This window comes from Alexandromys fortis, unplaced genomic scaffold, assembly GCF_014885135.2.
Source record: "Alexandromys fortis isolate MF-2015 unplaced genomic scaffold, M_Fortis_MF-2015_v1.1 scaffold_72, whole genome shotgun sequence".
Taxonomy (NCBI): domain Eukaryota; kingdom Metazoa; phylum Chordata; class Mammalia; order Rodentia; family Cricetidae; genus Alexandromys; species Alexandromys fortis.
The window spans coordinates 5129633-5151075 of NW_026067969.1; positions in this window are offsets into that span (position 1 = coordinate 5129633).

Here is a 21443-nt window from a genome sequence, read left to right on the forward strand (position 1 = left end):
AGAGAGAGAGAGAGAGAGAGAGAGAGAGAGAGAGAGAGAGAGAGAGAGACTGAAACTCTCCAGAGAACCCCATTCTGCTCTGGAGAACTATGACTAGCACACACACATAAAACACAATGTTGTTTTCTCACCAGAGGCTCAGGGTCCCGAAAGGAAGGTTTCTGCTCCCTCTGATTCTAAAACCTTTGCACCGGCAGCAGTGACTTCCTGCCAGCGACTGGTACACAAGACATGCTGTGTGGAAGAAAGTGGGCCACTTGTGGCATGCCAGATGGTTAAGTGGGTAAAGGGGCGTGCTACAAAGCATGGAAAACTGAGTTCAATCCCAGGACCCACACGGTAGAAGGACAGAACTGACTCGCAAAAGCTGTGCTCTGACTTCCAAGTGCATGCCATGGTACACACGTCCTACCCTCAAAGTAAATAAAATGTAATAAAAAGTTAGGAACAAAGATTAAAGAATGAATAGCCCAAGTTGCACCATTTTGAGCTATCAGCTAGAGAGACATACTGCTCTCCTTCCAGTATGATCAGGAAGGCCCTTGGGCACAGGCTCATGTTCCACTCCAGATTTTAGCCCAGCATTTTTACATTTAAAAATGTATGAACAACATCCTTTTACTGGCCGTGTTATAGTCCATCCTATAGATGGATGCTAATTGAATTAAACTCACAGCTGGGGCAGAGATCTGTCACCTGACTACATATGACCTTGACAGCAGACTGCGGCTTTTGGGAAACGCCCCTGGTGACTGCTCACTAAATGGTCACATTTCATTTTCATAAGGCTCTAGGACGTCCTTCTCAAGGTCAAGACTGCCTTGTGTTTCCTAAACTTCCCCACGCCAGTGTCCATCCCGCATGTGAGGAAGGTCAGCTCCTTGGCCCCAGTCTCCTCATCTCTACCCCAAAGCCCATCTGGAACCCACTTTCTCAGTGCCTTGACCAGAGAACAGAGCAGCTTCCCCAGTACAGGGCAAGTTTTTCAAGGCTGCAGGTGAGGGGAATTTTGGAGATTTTTGAGGCTGACCTAATGCCAAGTCTACACATCAAATCCCAGCTCCATCACTTCCTGGCTGTGTGGACTATGAAATGTATTGGCTTCTCTAAGCCTGTTTTCCCAGCTATAAAATAGATTCAGTATGAGCATCCATGGGTTCCCTCAAGACTTCATGCCAGCTTCCTTGCAGACCACTTGGTCCAGGACCAGCTCTTTCAAGGATAGTCTAGATGGTTGGGAGTGTCCCTCTATGGTTGTCCTGAGGATAGGCTCTGTGGGTCTCTGGGGTGTCCCCACTCTGCCCCCACCCCAACTGTCAAAGACCTCTGTAATCTCATTCCTCATGGACTCCAGGACCCAGAGGAGGGGCCGGAGCTAGAGACTCAGAGACCAATCGATACATTATTTAACAGCAAGAATGCAAATGAGGACAAATTAATTAAGGCATCCCTCCCCCTGCTCCCCCTACTCCCACTCCTCTCCCCTCTTTATCCTCTCCCCACTGTCCGATTGCTGACAAATTCTCTAGAAAAATATCAAAACAGCCTCTGGCTGGAACCTGCCATGCTGAAGCCCCATTATCTATTATTGATGCAGACCTTGACAAGCTCTCTCTTTAAGGAAGACGGGGGTGGGGGATGTGGGGGGGAGAAAGAGAGAGAGAGAGAGCTTCTAATCTCTGTTTAAAGGCACAGACTCCCATTCCCCCTCCCCAGGACATTGTGCATTGACACCAGCTGCAGCCCATACTGCCTTTGGGGCTAGACGGATGCATCTAGCCATAGCAGCAGAGGCAATACCGACAGAGTGCCAGGGGTAGGTTTTCTGACTCTCACCAGCTTTCCCTAGACTTACCTCAGTTTCCCTTTCAGAAACACTGCTCAAGGCTAGCTATTCCTGCCTCACCAGGAGTCTGGCAGTAGTCCCAAAGAAAACCAGAGAGTTCTTATCTCTGCTTCAGTTATCCAGAGGGGATTTGAAGGCAAGGACACCATCTATATGATGTCACCATAACGAACCACAAATCATCCCACACCATGTGCGGTGTGGACCTTGGGTCGCTGCTAGACCTTGGGTGATAGTGATGAGTCCTATGAGTTCACATTGTACCGGGTCCCGCCCTAGCAGGGGAGGCTGGGAATGCGAAAGACCATGGGAAACCTCTATGCCTTGCTCCATCTGCTGTCAACCTAGGGCTTCTCTAAAGAAGAAAGTCTGTTTGAAAGTTCTTACCCTTTAACTGAGCGTGAAGGCTCTCACTGTAACCACAGCAGTCTGAAGGCTGACAGGCAGACAGGATGGTCACAAGTTCAAGGCCACCCTGGGCTACATAGTGAGTTCCAGGTTAGCCCAGGCTAAAGAGTGTAGTCTTGTATTTGTTTTTTGTTGTTGTTGTTTTGGGGTTTTTGTTTGTTTGCTTGCTTTTTTTAAATGGACACACTGAAGGTTTTGTACTCAGAGTAAGAAATGTCAATGTTCCTTAGTGGGTTGTTTTCCCAGCATGCACAAGGCCCTGGATTCCACATCGAAAGTCAATACAGTTTTCAAATAAATCAAGTAAGGCATAGGTCAGGTGCACTAGCTTATTCCTGTAATCTCAGCACTCTGAAGGCTGAGGCAGAAGGATTGCTTCTGGTTTAGGACCAGCCTGGGCTACACAATGGGTTCCAGGCAAGTCTGTGTTACAGAGTAAGAACACAATTAATTTATTGAATCGTGAGCTCTGCCACAGAAGGACTCCCTGGTGACATTTGGGAAGGGTGGAAGGACGTGGGACAAATGGGAGTCTGTGACCAGGACAGTTGATGGACAGCAATGGGGCAGGACAGACAGCTTAATGCTGGGATCCATGAGAGTTGAGGCTGCAGGCGTCTGAAGAGTGGTGTCCCGGCCACATCATTGCAGGAGTATTGGTTTGGTGCCGGGGGCAAGTCCAGGGTGTTCAAGTTTAAATCTCCCAAGAGAAACAGTCTTTGGGGGATAGGGGACACAGATTCACGGCTGGCTTCCACAGATTCATAGCAGTGGGCAAGAAGGTAAGGGTCTCAAACCAGGAACGCCTTGATGGGGGACAGCAGAACCCCTAAGGAGAAGGAGCAGGATGCCTCAGGGAACAGAAAGGACTGTGACAAAGGGGACAACAGACTCAGTCCTGAATAGGCAGCTGCTCTTGGTCCCCCATCAGTCCACACTGGAATAATTGTGACCCCTGGTCTCAGGCTTCTTCCAGTCTTTGAGGAGAAACACAAATTGAATTTTACCCAAGATTACTCAAATTTAATGCATTGACAGTAAATTCTTATTTTACAAAACAGTGTCAGGCCAAGCCGAACCTGTTGACCAGTCGATCCTTGCCCTACAGCTATAATAAGCAATTTGGCCTTTATAGAGGTAGAAACTGGGCACTGGGGGGTGGGGGGCCTTGATGGTATCCTTGATTCTGCTGCCTGGCCCCATGTCCCTTAAACACACTGTCACTTTTACAAACCCAGCAGAGTTAGTCTGGGCACATGATCCTGGTAGGGGGATTCAGCTGGTAAAGTGTTTGCCTTGTGAGTACAATGGCTTGAGTTGGATACCCAGAACTCAGGAGAGATAGAGATAGAGAGAGAGAGAGAGAGAGAGAGAGAGAGAGAGAGAGAGAGAGAGAGAGAGAGAAGAAAGAGAGCTGGGCAGTGGTGGAGCACACCTTTAACTCCAGCACTCAGAAGGCAGAGGCAGGTGAATCTCTGTGAGTTCAAGGCCAGCCTGATCTACAGACCTAGGGGAAGACAGGCTTCAAAACTACACAGAGAAACCCTGTCTCAAAAGAAACAAAATAAGAAAGAAAGAAAGAAAGAAAGAAAGAAAGAAAGAAAGAAAGAAAGAAAGAAAGAAAGAAAGAAAAGGGGAATGGGCTGGAGGACTAGCTCAGCAGTTAAGACTATAGGCTGCTCTTCCAGAGGTCCTGGGTTCAATTCCCAGCACCCAAATGGCAGTTCACAACTGTAACTCACGTTCTAGTAGATCCAATTCTCTCACACAAACATGCATGCAGGCAAAGCACCAATGTACACACAAAAACTTTTAACAAGAAAAGAAAACCAAGTAGTAGTGGTACACATCTTTTTTTTTTTCAGTAGGCAGGGAGGTTCAAGACAGGGTTTCTCTGTAGCTTTGGAGCCTGTCCTGGAGCTAGTTCTTGTAGACCAGGCTGGGCCTCGAAATCACAGAGATCCGCCTGCCTCTGCCTCCCAAGTGCTGGGATTAAAGGTGTGCACCACCACCACTCAGTTCAATGGTACACTCCTTTAATTCCCAGAACTCTTGAGGCAGAGACAGGTGGACCCAAGTTTGAGACCAGCCTGGTTTACAGAGTTCCAGGACAGCCAGGGCTACACAGAAATTCTGTCTCGAAAAAACCTAAATAAATAAATAAACAAATAGAAAGAAAAAAGGAAAGGAAAGAAAGGAAGGAAGAAAGGAAGGGAGGGCAGAAGGAAGAGAAAGAGATCAAGACCAGTAAGATAACACACACCTATAACCCCAGTACATGGAAGACAGAAGCAGGTAGACCTCTGTGAGTTCAAGCTCAGCCTGGTCTGCATAGTGAGACTCAGCCTCAAAAATAAATAAATAAATTTAATAATAATAATTTTTGAAAAGACATGCACACACTTGTACCTCAAGGGCTAGGGAGGGGACAAGCACCCAGTGAACAACACTGGAGGTTGTTTTCTGGCCTATACACACACACATACACACACACACTCCACTCACACACATACACACACACATACACACACACACTCCATACACACACATACACACACACTCCACACACACACATATACACATACACACACATACACACTCCACACACACATATACACACACTCCACACACACACACACATATACACACACTACACACACACACATACACACACACGCACACAAACACACAGAATAACTGGGACAGGTTTGTAGCAAGCCCTGTACAATTTCTTCTCTTCTGCAGGAACACTGTGGGCTGGGTGCTGCCCTTCCGTCAAGGAGATAATGGTGGTTCAGTAAGGTCAAGCAGCTTTCTAGGGTCACACAGCAGCCACAGAGACAGAGCTGGACTAAGGAGCCTCGCGTGAAGGCAGGGCAGCCTCCACTGGGCTCCCAAAGTTTACTATAGAATGGAAAAGTGACGGGGGCTAGGGAAAGGACTATCATTAAACTGTTGCTCAGACAACACCCAGCGTGTGACAGCTCTAGAGACAGAAGGTCCTAACCCACAATATCAGCACCCGTGCTAAGCTAGGAAAGCTGCCCACACCCTTCCTCGCTCCTTGCTCCTCTGTCTTCAGAACCAGCAGGGTGTCTTCAACTTCCCTTGGTCTCTGGTTCTGTTTCCACTGTCCCATCTCCACTCCTTGTTTGTTTTTCTGTCTTGCTATGAAACCCAGCTGACCTGGAACTTATAATCCTCCTGCCTCAGCTTCCCATGTGTTAAGAGTATAAGCTTATAAGCATACACTACCATCCTAGCTTCTTTCTTAAATTTGAACCCCTCTCCATCGTTTCTCCCCCCACCCCGCCCCACTTTGAGAGGGTTGGTTTCACACAGCCCAAGCTGACCTGGAATATGTTAGGTAGCTGAGGCTGGCTTTGAACTCCTGATCCTCCTGCCTCCCCAAGTGCTAGGATCGTAGACATCAGCCACCACGCCCGGCTTTGCCAGTCTCTTAGAAAGATCTCTGTGTTCTGGGCTCGATTCAGAGCCCAGGAAACTCACCTGTGTTCATTGGCTGTCTCATTGCTGTGGCAAAATGCCAGAGAAGCAACTTCGGGTGGGGGAAGATCTACTTTGGCTCAGGGTTTCAGGAGAAGGCAAGCAGCAGAGTGCCTCAGTCCCTGTCACCAGCAGCTGGTCACATCATGGTAGCTGACCGAGAGTGGAAACCTACCTTCCAAGCCCACCCCTGGTGGCCTATGTCTACTAGCTTGGCCCAAGCCCCAAAGTTTCATGAGCAGCAGGGTGTCTTCTGCTGGGGTCCAAATATTGAAACACATGGGCTGGTGAGGGAGATCTCACCTTCAAACCACACCCCACAGCTTGACATCCTTGATTTAATCCGGTCTGCAAAGTGCCTTCTGCTGTGTTAGGCGACACTCTCAACTCAAGAAACTAGGACACGTTCTGTCTCCCCAAAGTACTCCCCTGCAAAGGCCATGCTTGCCACCAGAGTGTGAGGAAGTGGCAAGGAGACACAGGACAGGAAGGCCGCCAGAGGCCCAGGCAAGTAGCAAGTCCTAGTGACCCCAGGAGCAACCAGGAAAGCAGAAAGAAAAGGAGATGCTGATGCCCAAACCATGCTAGCCCCATCCCAAAGGTGATCCTTTGTCAAATTTTGCTCCTGGTGGTCCTGATAGAACCCCCTCTTGGGTATGTCCTTATGACCTCATCCTGGATGATGTCCTTATCCAGCCTGGCTTCACAGTCCTGGAGGGCTCCAAGCTCTACAGAGGCAGGGCTGGAAGAGCCCTTCAGCAGGGCACCATATCCTTTCCCCACCCGCTCCTTCATTCTGGATGTTGATACATCCCTCCTCTGGACCCAGCCCCAGCCCAGGCACTCAGCTGCAGCTGGAAGGCGGGAAGATGGGGCCTGTGCCCTTGGAGAACCTTCAGCTTGGCACAAGAGACAGGAATTGAATATACAGTCATTTAGTCATAGGTATGGAAAGAGTTTTGAGGATATGGCATATTGAAGAATGAGAAGCCTCACAGAGTGCTTTAAAAAAGAAAAAAGAACTGGAGATACATACTTCAAGCTATAAAATGAAGGTATTAGAAGAGAAGGGGCAGAAAAGAGGAGATGGCAGAGGCAGGAAAAGGAGGAGACGCAGGAGGAAGAGGGAGAGGCGATGAATGGAGGAGGAAGAGGAAGAGGAAGAGGGTGGGGCTCTCTGAAGGGTACCACTGACATCTCTTCTAAGGAGTCAGCTCTGTGGTCTGGCCTTCCCTCTGCGCTCTCTATTCCTTAGACCTCCTCCTCTTCCCTCAGTCTGTCTCCAGGGAAGAAGGCCAAGTCTCGGAGTATCAGTGCATACCTTGTCACTAGCCCCAAAAGTTGTGTGGGACCTTTAGCTGGAGCTCGCAGAGTCAAGGGATCCAATGTGCTGAACTGCAAGCCGCTATGTTGGACTGTGGGCCTGGGCAGCCATCTCCAAGGCCAGCCCCCTAGCAAATGGGCACAGTCTCCAAATCCCAGACACTGCCCAGTTAGCATCCTTGTATTCTGAAAGGGCTCCTGTGTGTCTCAGGTTCTTTTTTTGGACTGGACTGTGGGCCTTTTAGGGACAGGGTCATCACCAAGCTCAGGTCTGGGCACCAAGTGGCCATCCCACAAGGACACTGGTGTTATCGGCTGTGGATGTGCTGCAGGGAACCAGGGCCTTGCTGGCGCTTTTGGACGATGCCTGTGGTAGGGCTGGCACTGACCCCATGGCTGAGGCCCAAGGCTGCAGGCACTTCACAGGGGTGTGCCATCCTGCCACTCCATGGGGGACTGCAGGCTTTCTGTCCTTGTCCACAGTGGGGAGGAAGCTGATGCTGCCTCAGGATGCCTAGGTCTGGCACCATCCGTTCCCAAAGTGCTCCTAAGTCAGCCTATCCTCCCAGGAGAGAAACTGAGCACTGGGGGATCTAACGGCTTGTCACTCAAGGCCCTCTCTCTCTCTTTCTCTATCTCTCTCTCTCTCTCTCTCTCTCTCTCTCTCTCTCTCTCTCTCTCTAACCAGGGACCTTAGGTGAGTAGGTAACTTGCCTCTGCGGGCCTCTGCCTTCCCATCTGCACATAGAGGGTACACATTTACTTCACAGAGTCACTACGAGACTAAAAGATTAAAATGACATGCACATCTACTGGCTTTAGGACCGCCACCCACTCTCTCAATGACCTTGGGAGGTCCCTTCCACTGAGAGGGTCCTAGTGGCCTCTCCAGGCCTTTCCGTGCTCACACTCTGACTGACATGAACTGCCACCTTCCCACCCCTCCTCTCCTAGAAGGGCCTGCTGCAAGACCAAGGCCGCCCTGACCAGCATGGCCAGCAGAACTGGGCAGAGGACTTTCTCTGAGAAGAACCCAGTGTGGGGCTGGAAACCACCCACTGTGGAGAAAACTATGCAATGATGAAGTGGTCCAAAAAAACAAAGATCAACATCTCCCTCCACCCCAGGTCAGGGGTCATTCCACCTCAAAGTCAGGGATGGACAGAGTCCTGCTTTCAGATTAGCCAGAAAAGCTCATGGATTTAAGAACTTACGGAGAGTTTAATTAAAGAACCCTGTTATTTTTTGAAAATTTCTCCTCTCCCTGTATCGATCGTGCTTTGAGAGGTGTTTGTTCTGATGAGGTGTCAGGGGAAGGTTGGGGAGGTCATGAAAGGGGAAGAGAAACAAGACAGGAAAGGATGCAGCTGTAATAGCAAGACACGGGACTGTCACCAGAAGGCTGCCATGTGGCGTGATACACACAGACACCCGGCTCCTCGGGTCTGTGGTTGGGATCCCCCAGCTCTGCCACTGGGGATCTTTGGACTCCTAAAAGATGAATACATCCACATATGGGTGGAGAGTGCCGCGGCCACCCTGACTGACTGCCTCACGGTGTCCTGGCTACCATTCTGTCAGCGCTCTCTCCCCAGGAGAAGCGACTGTGGCTGGAGCAACAGCTGGGCCCCAGGCAAGGAGCTTCTGGGGGAGACAGCTCAACCCCCCTGTGAAACCTCCTGAGACTTCACAAATGGCCCCCACTTTCTTCCGCTCGGCCGCTGGAATGCTGCCTCAGCAAATCCTGTGTTTGCTCTCTGCTCTCCCTGCCTGCTCCCTTGGTGCCTCTTCCTCCACAGCACCCAGCTGCCCTGAGGCTCCCCAGCTCCAGGAGCCACCCACCATCCCCAAGCAGAAATATTACACTTCCTGGTACTGCCTTCAGGTACCAGGATGAGAGAGTCAAATTGGTAGGACATGTGCCCATTTGTCCAGTCAACTAGGACCACAGCAAGAACTCCCAGGGCCAAGACCTCGACCACAAGAGTGAGGGCAGAGGGTTACCAGACTCCTCATTCCCAGCCAGGCAGTCACTTGCCCTAGGGTCCCAACAAAAAGACCTGCAGCCACGAAGAGCCCAGTAGGCTGGGTAGGTGATCCAGCCCCATTCAGCACCTTGGACAGAACACTCATCGTAGATGATGCTGATGGTCCTACTGCCCTGTCTTCCTCACAGTGAGGTGTGAGAGTCACCCCAGAGCCAGGAGTAGGACTCACACCTCAGACTCCCAACCCTTGCTGGCCTATTCTCACTCCTCTCCTCTCCTGACCCCTCCCTCAAAAAAGTGGGCCCTTCTCCCAGACTGTCTGTCCCAAGTAGGGACTGACCCAGGCACCCCTGATTTAAATGTAGATTGTGTTCTGCGGTGGCGGGGGCAGTGGATCAAGAGATGTCAGTGTGGGGAAGATGCTTTGTCCCCTGCATGTAAGGCTCAGTGGCAGAGCTTGCCAAGTATACATGAGGCCCTGGGTTCTAGCCTCACCACTAAAAAACAGAAGGAAGAACAAAGGAAGAAGAGGAGAAGGGAAGAAGGAGAAGGGGAAATGCAAGAAGAGGAAGGAGAGGGAGACAGATGGTTGGGCCCACAGATGCTAAGAGGAAGGGCCATAAAGGAAAGAAACAGGGCTGGTCAGGGCACAGCGGGTGCTGAGCCTTGTTCACGTTCCACCTGGGAAGTGGCAAGTGAAGCGGAGTGAGGTCATTCAGATGACTTCAGTGGGTCCCTGTGATTTAGATGGGGTCCTCCCACCTGGGAACAATGGATATGAGATGGAGCCAAATATTGAAAACAAGACAGGAAAGGCTGTATCGAGACTACCTCCAGAGAGCAAAGGAGCCAGCACTGACCAAAGAGGTCACCAGGCTGCCCTCTGAGCAAGCTTCTATTGATCTGCTAGGGTGGGCGATCTGGTCACTTTTGCTGGTTATAGGCACAGACCCAAAAGATATTTTCTTTCTTGTGCATAAACATATTGGCCTTGGGGATGGCAGGCTAATGGGCAGTGGCTTAACCCAGGGACTGCCGAGTCCCTCCTGTGGCTGCTGTCATCTGCTTGTCTAAATGTCCTGGCCTTATCATTTCCTCTGGGTCTTGTGACAAGGCTGGAGGTGCTGAGCTCCTGAGAGGCATGGGATAGATCAGAAGAAACACAGGACAGCTCCAGTGGGCAATAGACCAAATTCATCCTTCGTTACAGTCTTGAACAAAATATTTTATTTATTATTTTGTTTTGCATATGTTTGTATGCAAGTGCATATGTATATGTGTGTATGTAGTTTGCATGCATAAGGAGGTGTATGGGTGTACACAGAGGCCAAAAAGTTCCAGAAGTCTTGATCCATTCCTCTCCACTTTATTTCCTTGCTAAAGGGCCTCCCACAGAACCTGGAGTCAGGCAGGCAGCCTGCAAGCCCCAGTGATCCTCCTGTCTCTGCCCACACGGCTGTAGCTTGTTCTTTTATGTGAGTATTGGAGATTCTAACTCAGGCCCTCGGACTTGCACAGCAAGTGTTCTCACCTGCCGCACCGTCTTCCCAAAGCCCAGAACATTTTAACCCATTAATTTTATTTATATGTACATGTGTGCACCTCTGTGAGTTTACATGCACCATGTCTGTGCAGGAGTCCGCAAAAGCCAAAAGAGGACATCAGATACCCTGGAGCTGGAGTTATGAGCAGTAGTGAACCACCACGCAGGCGCAGGAAACCAAACTCAGGTCCTTTGCAAGAGCAGTGAGCATTCCTAACTGTTAAGCCATCATCTGTCCAGCCCCTCCTCAAACCATTTTTTAAACGATTATCATGATGTGCAGAGCGAGACCTATTCTGACCCAAGGGTTAAGACAGAAAGCAGACGAACACACTCTGAAGGCAGAGATGCCAAGGTCATTTCCAGGGCCATCTGGGCCAAGTAAAGAGTCAGTGTTTTTAGCAAAAGCAGGCTTTGCATTTCTTCAAAGTATCTTAGGCAGCTGTTACCATAGCCCACACATTGGACATGTTATCTGCAGTGAGCTAGTCGGCACCGAGAACTATGACCCAGCTGTGTGGATGCCAACATGAGTGACTTTAAATCAAGGAGGAGCAGAGGAGTTGCTTTTTCTCTGACAGACTTCCTGCCTTCACTCTGGGGGCTGGATGAGAGGAGATTTCCTTAGCCTTTTGTCGCCTTGTTGCAATTCTGAGCTGGTTCCCCTAGCTGTCTGGTACCTGGCCCTGAAAGGATTAAAGCCAGCCAATAGTATCTCAGGGTAAATGGGGGTGTTTGGGAGCTGGAAGGGTGGCTCGGTTGGCAAAGCGCTTGCTACACAACTGTGACGGCCCGAGTTCAATCTCCAGAACCACATAAGATCCTGGCATGACAGCTCGTATTTGTAACCCCAGTCCTGGGGAGACAAAAGACAGGAAGATCCCCAGGGCTCAATAGCCAAGCAGCTAGGCTCCATTTGTGAGTCTGAGGCCAGCGAGAGACTCTGTCTCAAAAAACAAAAGGGGTTGGGACTGACATGGTGTGACAGCCCTTAATCCCAGCGCTTGGGAGGCAAAGGCAAGCAGGTCTCTGTGAGTTCAAAGCCAGTCAGAGCTATATAGTTAAGACTCTGTCATAAATAAATAAATAAATAAATAAATAAATAAACAAACAAACAAACAAGGTGGAGAGCTACTGAGGAACAACATGCCCACACACACATGCACACATGCACATGCCTATCTACACACACTGACACACACACAAAGGAGGTGATTAAGGCGTGGCTCTAGATTGAGGCTCTGAGCTCACCGACAAGTCTTTACTGTCCATCTAAGGGTTAGCAAAACCCAAGATATCAAAGCATCCGCAGTACAAAATGTAAGAATGATTAACACAGAGGGCAGATTCTAGGAGAGGGGACTCAGGTATCGAGCTCATGGACAGCACCTGGCCCCTCAGTCTCCTGAGGCAGGGTGCTAGCTAGCAAGATGGACAACCAGGCTGTCATTTCCAGACCCACACAGCCTGCGTGGCATACTTTCACCTAGCTCCACCAACAAACATATTCCAGTCCCAACCTCCCTGCCTCCCAGAAGCTGGGTCTGCAGACCCCAGGCCAATGCTGAGCAGGGCTTAGGGAAAAGAATCTGCATGGCCTGCCCAATAGAACCTTTCTTGAGCTCAGGAGCTGGGCGCCTTTCCTGTCTAACTGGGAAGCCTCAGGCAAATGACAGAGAATTTCAGAAAGATTTTTTTTTATTCAGTTTTCCCTTCTCCTGATGTCCAGAGAGGTAGAGACATGCCCCCGGGCTCCAGAACTAATTGGTGCTCCATGTACCAGAGGACAGGATTCTGGTTCTCAGGATCCACTTTAGTCCTACCTGCTAAGAGCCAAAAACAGCAGCCCCTGCGACAGAGCAGCCCCAGCCCCGGAGCAGGGCAGAGGGAGCAGAGCCTTCCACAGCTCCTCACAATGGCCTCCTTCGGCCTCTGAGCAGCCTAGACTTTGGGACACAGCTCTCTCTCCAGGCAGGCTTACTTTCTGGCAGGCTTTTATTTAGATAAGTCCTCTCAGAGACAGCCTGGGATAAACTTAACATCCCGCCGGCCCTGCCAGTGGGGTCTCCGGACCACAGAGGAAGACAGGGAAGGAAGGCAAGACCCTGAAGGGACCCGGATCGATGAGGGCCTTTCTTCTAGTGCAACAGCAAGGCACCCAACCAGGCAGAGGCGGGGAGGGCTCCGCCACCTTTGCACAGCTGTGCCCTTGGAAGCAGGAAAGAACCGTTGGATGCCACACAGGGACAGATGCCACTTTGAGAAAGCAGAGCCACAACCTGGGTAGAGGCCATGGAAACTCCAGCACCAGTGGAGGGAGAGCAGGACAGGCTGGGCGAGAGCGTGGCCATGGCCGTATCCCAAGGTAGGCGCCACTGTCCTGAGCCCTCCCAGCCCTAAAAGGGCTAGTGTGTTCTGGAGTCAGGCTAGCTTGGGTTAAATTCCTGGGCATGCTACTCTAGCTACGGGCCACATGTCCCCTCTGGGGTACCTCAGCTACCCATCTATGAAATAGGCCGCAGGAAGACACGACAAGATGGTAAATGTATCCTACTCACGGAGAAGGCCCAAGGACTGCTTCTGTTAAAGTTAACAGCCTGTTGTTTGTGGTGTCGAGTACTAAGGCCCAGGCCTCCTGATTGCTAGGCAAGCTCTCTAATACCAAGCTACACCCCATCCCTCTGGCTCTGTTTAAGCAGCCTGGCTCCCGCATTCTGCACGCTAGCAAGACTCCACTTCCCTCTGCTTCTGGAAGCTTCTGTGCATCTTCGATATTCCAGGCTTGTGTACCTGCTCTGGCATGTTCTTCCTTGCCCACTCTTTGCCTGGCTAAGTACTACCCAGCCTCTAGGCCAGCTTCTCAGTGTCACCTCTGCCAGGAAGCCCTGGACCAGGCTGTGCATGCTTCATACGCCTCACGCCCCCGGCCCTGGGCTCCAGTGTTCCTTTCTCCACTGTAACTTGAGCTCCTGGGATGGGTTCCCATCCACCTCAGCATCTCCAACATCTGCTGCCTGAATGGATGGCTGAAGTTGCCCTGCACTTGAGTAGACTTGACAAGCTGGAGTGTTCCATCCCAGACGTTAGGATCATGGTCACCAGGAGGGTTGGTAACTGTCAAAACTAGGAGACATGGGCTCTCTTGCCAGACACAGGCAATGAGACCAGCCTGCTTAGGGTTTCCAGGCCAGATATGGTGATCCCTGGGAAATGTAGTCTTTTAAAAGAAGATTCAAAGCCCAAATTCACAAATTCAGCCACTTCCTCTTCCCTGATGGATTCCCTATGATTTATATATTTACAGGACTTGGGGAAAAAATTAACCATGATGCTCCAGTCCCAAGCCCAGGCCAGGTGATCAATATTTAAGAGCAACAAATGTTAATTTTTAAAAAGCTATTCTAAATCTAAATCTAAAACATGTTTTACATCTCTCTGACATTCTTTAAGCTGCGCTGTGGTTCATAATTCCTTCCCCATGACATTACCTTCATAATAATACTTTCAATTTATAATTTATTAGTTTTTTTCCCCTTGAGATGGACATCTCCCAGTTTTGATCTAAGGAACACAATCAACAAAATTAATATTTAAGTCTAGAATGACCTAAATGAGGAGTCGAATCTCCAGGAATTGCCTTTGCAAGAGGATATTAAGGCCTCCAAAGCCCTGGGTGGGGCACCGTGCTTTATAACTCCCTCTGGGGCTGGGGAGGCAGAAGACATGCCTTCTCATCCTCCCCTTCACAGCCGGGACCCACAAGGAAAAGGATCAGCAGGTATCACTGGGGGGGGGGGCTCACAGACCATGACAACGCCCCCTTGGAATGTCCGCCATCACTAAAGAGCCTCAGTCTCTTTCCTCCAGACCCACCCCACTCCCCGCAGCTCCCCCAACAGTCAGGTTCCAACCTTCCCACCAATCAGGAAGTCAGTGGCTCTGTCAGCTGTGCTTACAGGCTTGTCTCCACGGTAGGCACTGGGTTAATGCCTGTTTCATAAACGCACCGACTCCTGCCCAGGAAGGCTGTGCTGGGTTTGCTGCAAACCAGAGAATCTCAATCCAATAGCATCTTGGAGCTTCTCTGCTTGGCCTTTCTTTATATTATGCAAATGAGCGCATAAGAGAGTTTTCATTCTTGTCCTATAAAGCAGAACAGTAAGGACACGGTGAGTTAGTGGAATATGAACAGCTCTCTTAAATCCCAGAGCATTCGAGGAAGCCTCCACTTCTACCCTCTCCTCGTGGCTTAGCTTTTAGACTTCGTGACTACGACATGTGAGGGGTGCAGAGGCGAATATGCCACGGAGCACACATGCGGACAGAAGACAGCCCAATCGCGCTCCACTTTATTAGCCTAGATGGGGTCTCTCGGTGTGTCTGGAGTCCACCCACTCACTGAGGCTGACTGGCCATGGAGTTCCAGGGATCCCCCGTCTCTGCCTCCCTAGCGCTGCGATCGCATGCATTCGCCGTCACATGTGCTTTGTATGTAGGCACGCTAGGGATCCAAACTCAGGTCTTCCTGTACATGCAGCAAAAACTTCAGCAACTGAGCCATCTCCCTAGTTCCTTGTCTTGAGGTTTTTGAGACAGAGTCTCATGTAGTCCAGTCTGGCCTCGAACCTACTATGTATCCGAGGTTGGCTTTGAACTCCTCATACTCCTGCCTCCATGTCGCAAGTGCTGACACCATCACAACGTGATGTGCCATCATCACGAGTTTATAATCTGGAGTTTCCTTTACACTGAGTAGGAGTTTGTGCGGGTGGTACTTGATCTTCTCATGCTCACCTGCACAAACACTGACGTGATCTTAAGACTTAAGAGATAACGGTGTTCCCCGATTGGTTTATTGATTGACTGGTGATTAGTTGCTTCCCTGATACTGACTGATTAACTATCTCTGTGGGGAAATGGCTGGCTTCCTTCCAGGAGGCATAGAGTCGGCAGAGAAAGGGGGACGGGTTGGAGCAGTATCTGTAGAAAACATTGAGCTCGCCTTCAGAGCCCCGCTGCAGGCTGGATGGAAGGGAGCGCGTTTCCCAGCAAAGTCACGTTTCTCCTCGTGATGCGTTAGCCCCAGCAGAATGGATGCTGTTTGATATGCTCACCAGCACACAGGGGTCAAAGCCCACCCTTCCTAATACACCTCGAAAACTGCTCAAAATGTGGAATTTATTCAAATAAAATGGATTTATCTCGGCATTCAAAAGAGACGCTGGGCGAGTAGACCCACAGCAGATGAAAAGGCGTGCGCTTACGCGGCCCTCTCTTTTCTTGCCTCAGGAAAGGCTCTTTTCTCTTGTTAGCTGCAAACTCGCTTCTATCGGGCTCCAGCGACCCATCCCTGGGATGCCCGTGATCTTCCCGGCACTGAGTCCTTTGAGAAACATCACAGTTTGGGTGCAGACAGGGCCCGAGGAGATGATGATGGTGGCTGTGTAGCAAAGCCCCAGAGAGAAGGTTCCACGCTGATTAGAAGGAGGAGACTGAGGGACACGCTTGCAGCTGGTGAAGTTGGAGACAGAACCCAAAGCAGGGCAAAATTAAGATTTAATAGAAAATCTGAAGGAAGAAAAAAATCAAAAATAAAAGTAACGGGTGGTGTGGGGAACACTTGAAACTGGAGAAAAATCATTTTAGGGTTAAAAAAAGTCTTTGCCTACTAGGGAAAAAATGAATGCAATACTAAAAATATAAATAGTTCCAGAAAGGTTTTCATAAAATATTTAGGACAAGGAGGGGCCTTAGGAATTATCTAGTCTGGTGGTTTAGATTTTTTTTGTTGTTGTTGATGATGTTAATTTTAGCATCAGAACTTTTTTTTTCTTTAAGAATAAAATTGCAGAGTCTAGGAAGACTGCTCAGCAGTACTGGGGAGGGGAACTGGGAACCCATGGATCCCCCTTCCCTCCCACCCTTTCTGCTCTTTATTCGTCTGAGGCCTCTAGTAAGAAACTACTATTGAGATTCCTCTGTCTTTCCCCCAAGCACCACATAGGTAGAGGGAGCCGGAGGGAGCCTAGGAGATTGGGCCAACTAGGGGCTCAGTAGTTCTGGGAACTATAGCTAGGTCACGTGTGTGCCAGCCTCAGGCTTTCTTAATGGCGGCCAGAGCTGCTCAGTGACTTTCCAGAGGAGCTCCGTGCCCATGATGTGTGGGATGAACCCCTGCGTGTCAGCTGGCCCCAATGCCTCCATTCCTTATTGTCCAACCAGTGTGCTCCTCTGTCTAGCACAGAGAGTCAAGAAAGCTGCATGACTGGGAGCAGGTCATACCAAGAGCTGAGTGCACTGAGCAAGGAGCCGGGCATCGGCTAGGTGTTGACACTGGTCCCATCCCTATCTTAAGTTCCTCAGGAGGGCAGATGAGAAAAACTAAACGAGAGAAGGTTCTGGAAGTTGCTGATATCCAGCCTAGAGTAAGTGTTCACTGGTTGTATTAACCAACACCACTACTAGGATGTGTGTGTGTGGGGGGGTGTTATTGCTATTTTAAAAGCACAGAAACACTCATAGAGGAGTTGGGTGATCTTCCCAGTCTAAAAGTCACTAGCTGGCCCAGACTGGTTCTCTGGATCCCTCTCCCTGGGCTCAGACAACCCACTAAAGTAGCAGGTGAGGGTCCAAGTGGACTCCAGATCACCCAGCAAGAATCAAGAAAGGAACACCCCCTCCTGGGTCCTCTCCCCGGGGCCCCAACACTGGAGCCTAGTGGGCCATTGCTTCTGTGGACTCTGCTGCCCTCTAGTGGTTGCTGCACCATCACGGCTCCTGCTGCCAGGTCCATCTAGACAGACGCTCATCATCATCCAGTGATATTAGCACCATCTGAAATGAGGGCAGGACTACACAGTGACCCTTTGTCCAGAACAGATGTCAGCCATGGAAACAGCCAAGAGCTCTCCTAGCGCTGGGATGAGGATGTAACTAGAAATGGGGTTTGGGCAGTGGTGGGTCAAGGGAAATCCTAGAATCTTGGTTCAGGTGCCTTGGCTGCTGCTCGTGTGCACATGGATGTTGCTGTGTGTGGGGACCATGTGGAGACAGCCTAGACAGGTGTGAAGGAAAGCAGAAGATATGGTTTTACAGCCACTCACAGCATCTCTGCACACGAAGCCCAGAGACAGGCATGCGTGTAAACAAACAGGAAAGCCTGGGCAGCACCTGCACGAGTGAATTCTTTCCGTTCTACAGGTCTCAACAGAAGTGACTGTCGGGGCAGTACAGTGAAAGAGGCCTGTTGTCCGCCTCCTCTCAGTTCTCAGTTCTCCTGTCAATTCTCACATGACATCTGCCATCAGTGAATCCTCCCAGGGACCACCCACGTGGCACAGCTGGGTGTCGCCTGCTTGATGACCCTCCTGACTCTCACCCCCTGAATGCCCTCATCATCTGTGTGCTGCGACCTATTATGGCTACCTGGAACTTGGCCCCTTGGCTCCAACAGCTGTTGTTGCCCTCAGGATGCTTGTTTGGATAAAAACCCTGGGTCCAGGAAAGGCACTGGCTAGCTGCCCATGATACCAACTGCAGCAGCACCAGAGATTGGGGTGTCTAAGCTTAGACAACCCCCTTAAATGACTAGAAGACACAAGGTAGGACTCACTGGGGTGACAAGGCACCCCTGGAGGCTGTGTAGATAAAGATCACAGAGTAAACACAGAGAGGGACCAGATGAGCCATGGGCCTCAGGGGAGAAATGGCCTCAGCAGGAGGTTGCACAAGGCAGTTGCAGTGCGTCAGACACACTGAGGAGCTGGGAGGAGGTAGGGAAGGAGTAGCTATCGGGAGTGAGGCAGTTCAGAAAGCCCAAAATCGAATGGCAAGAGGCTGGGGGCAGCGATCAGTCAGCAAATTGCTTGTCTAAGGTGCACGAATCCCTAGGACCAATACCCAGGACTGCAGAGACCAGGCATGGCAGGGCACATCTACGATGCCAGCACTCGGGAGGTGGAGGCAGGAGGATCAGAATCCCAGAGTCATCCTGTGCTGTGTAGTGAGTTCAAACCTAGCCTGAGCTACCGTCTCCATGAAGAGAAATGAATAAACAAATGTTTGAGACCAGCACAAGAGGGCTCACGGCTGCTTCAGTAACAACAGCTTTGCTGCCCACCAGCGTGGCGGCTGGTGATACCCAGCTCAGCCTGGAGCTCTTCAGCCCAACTGGAGACTGAAAGGGAATGAGGCCATACATTGATTCATACTGGAGAAAAGGGGAGAGGGTGTGGAGAAAGGCAGGTGTCTGGTCCGGCTCTCCCAGGGAGAAGAGGGAGGCTCCCTGGTTCTGGACCAGCTAGAGCTGGACACTCCTTCACTCAGGTGGAATCTGTGGGAAAGTCCCTCGCAAGCCTTGAACCGTAGGTGTCATAACTAGGAGGGTTCTATCTGTGACTTGAAGGCAGAAACCAAGGTTGGGGAGTCCGGCCCCTCTTCATCTGTCTCAGTCCAAACCTGAAAACTAAACAGCTCTCAAGAGAGGAAAGAATGAACCAACTGTGGCAGTTGTGTGTGTTTCATGCCATGGGATGTACAGGCAGGAAACAGCTACATCCACAGAACAGCTTCATAACAAAACAAGCTTACAGGCGCAGGGTGGAGCCAATGAGGTGGAGCCAAACTCTCCACTACACGCGGTTTAAACCCAAGCAAACCAGCCTCCGCCTAGAGATGAAAACAGGCAGGGCATTCTGACTGGGCGGGATCAAGGGAGTCTTGATGTGGGGTGGGGAGCGTTGGCGCTGTTCTGGTCCTGGTCCTTACAGGTGGCTGTTTAATCGTGAAAATCAACAGTGTGTAGACTTCAAATGACCCTGTTTTATGTCCGTTAAACACACACAAAACCTAGAGCTAAGATGAAAAGCAAGAGACTGGGAAGGCAGGGAGAGGTGACGCTGGCCAGGTGCTCCCACCGTGGCCGGGCAAAACAAGGTGAAGACGTGTCTGTGAGGTGGACTTGAACAGCTGAAGGGCCTTAGGGACAGCACCTGTGGAACCTGAGGCCCCCGAGAGTCTGGGTACATCGACCTTCATTCACTGTCCCCAAATCCCGAAGCGTCCTCTCAGGCAGCTCCCTCTGGTGACCCTGCACTCGGCTAATTTCCCGGCTCATCGCCATGGAGCAGGATGACCGCTCTCTCCCATCTTTTCCTTTGGTTTTTCTACAATTAATGAGTTACCAATTTTGTAACGTGGGAGAGCAGCAAGAGCTATGTTAATTAAAGGGAGGAATTTATGGGTACAGATTCTGTTGTGTGCCTTACAGGCAAAAAAGCGGCTCTGGAAGCAAAGCCAGACTCCAAGAACATTAAGGGCATTGGAGCTGGGGTAAGGGCTGGGGTTTGTAAGGAGCCAAAGCCGCCTGCACCTGCCTGGCCTGTCTCCGAGGCAGTGGGCTCTTTAGTACCACAAGCTCAGAAGCCTGGCACAGCCTCTCGAATCATCACATGGGGGTGGTACTTAAATTCCCATCTAACTAAGTGCTTCACAGACCCTCCCTCCCCCAGCTTCCACTAAGTTAGGAAGCAAGCAGGAGTCTTGTGGGTTCTACTTAGGAGCTTGGGGGTGGAGCTGCTTCAGGCCATGTGGCCTAGAGCGTGGTTCATTGGCTTTGGTGACAGCAACTTCAATGGCCACAGGCAGGAGGCAGGAGTTCTGCCTTCCCAGCCTATGGCTTCTCTAGTTTGATGATGTTCAGCTGTGGTCCTGACCCTTGCTTCACCCAATCTTCATCAGGCTATCGATGGGTCCATCTCTACTCTTCTTACTGGTTTATAGTGAAAGGCATAGGTAAAAGAGCATTTAAATAATTAGTCCAAATCACTAGGTGTGATGCTGCAAGCCTGATGACCCAGCATTTGGGGGGCAGAGACATAAAGACTGCTGGGAGTTCCAGGTCAGCCTGGTTTACATAAGAAGACCCTGTATCAAAATTTAAAAAAAAAAAAAACAAGGAAAAAAGGAAGGGAGGGAGGGAGGGACAGAGGGAGAGAGGGAGGGAAGAGAGAAGGGAGGGAGGAAGGAAGAAAGGAAGGGAAGGAGGGAGGGACGGAAGAAGGAAGGGTGGGAAGGAAGAAGGGAGGAAGGGAGGGCTAGGGATGTGGCTCAGCTGGCAGAGGGCTTGTCTAGCTTGCATGCACCCCTGTATTTCATCCTCAGCACAGCATAAACAGAGTACGGTGGCTCACACCTATAATCTCAGCCGTGGTGAGCTTGAGACGAGAGGGTCAGACGTTCAAGAGCATCTTCAGCTACATGGCGAGTTTGAAGCAAACCTTCATGAAATCCTGTCTTGAAAGAAATAAAGAGAAAAGGAAGAAAGTATGATGGTCGTTCTTGGTTGTCAACTTGACTACATCTGGAATTAACTTAAACCCCCAAAGTGGAGGGGCACACCTGTGAGGGATTTTTGCTTAATTTGAAGTGGGAGGATCACTTCCAACCCAGATCTTTTGAGGTGGGAAGTCCCGCCTCTAACCCGGGCTACACCTTCTACTGGAAACCTATATGGGGCATGGAAGAAGGAAGCTTTTAGTCTTTGCCTGCTTGCTCTCACCCTTGCTAGTAGGTCCATTCCTTCACTGGCGTTAGGACCTGCTTCTTCAGAATTCTGTCTTATACTGAAGACTAGCTGAGACATCCAGCCTCAGGGACTGAACAACTGCTGGATTCTTGAACCTTCCATTCATAGACAGTCAATGTTGGATTAGCTGGACCACAACCTGCAAGTCATTCTAATAACCCCTCTCTATATATACAGGGAGATTCATTCTGTAAGTTCTCTAGAGAGCCCTGACTAATGAGAGAGGAGAGAGAGAGAGAGAGA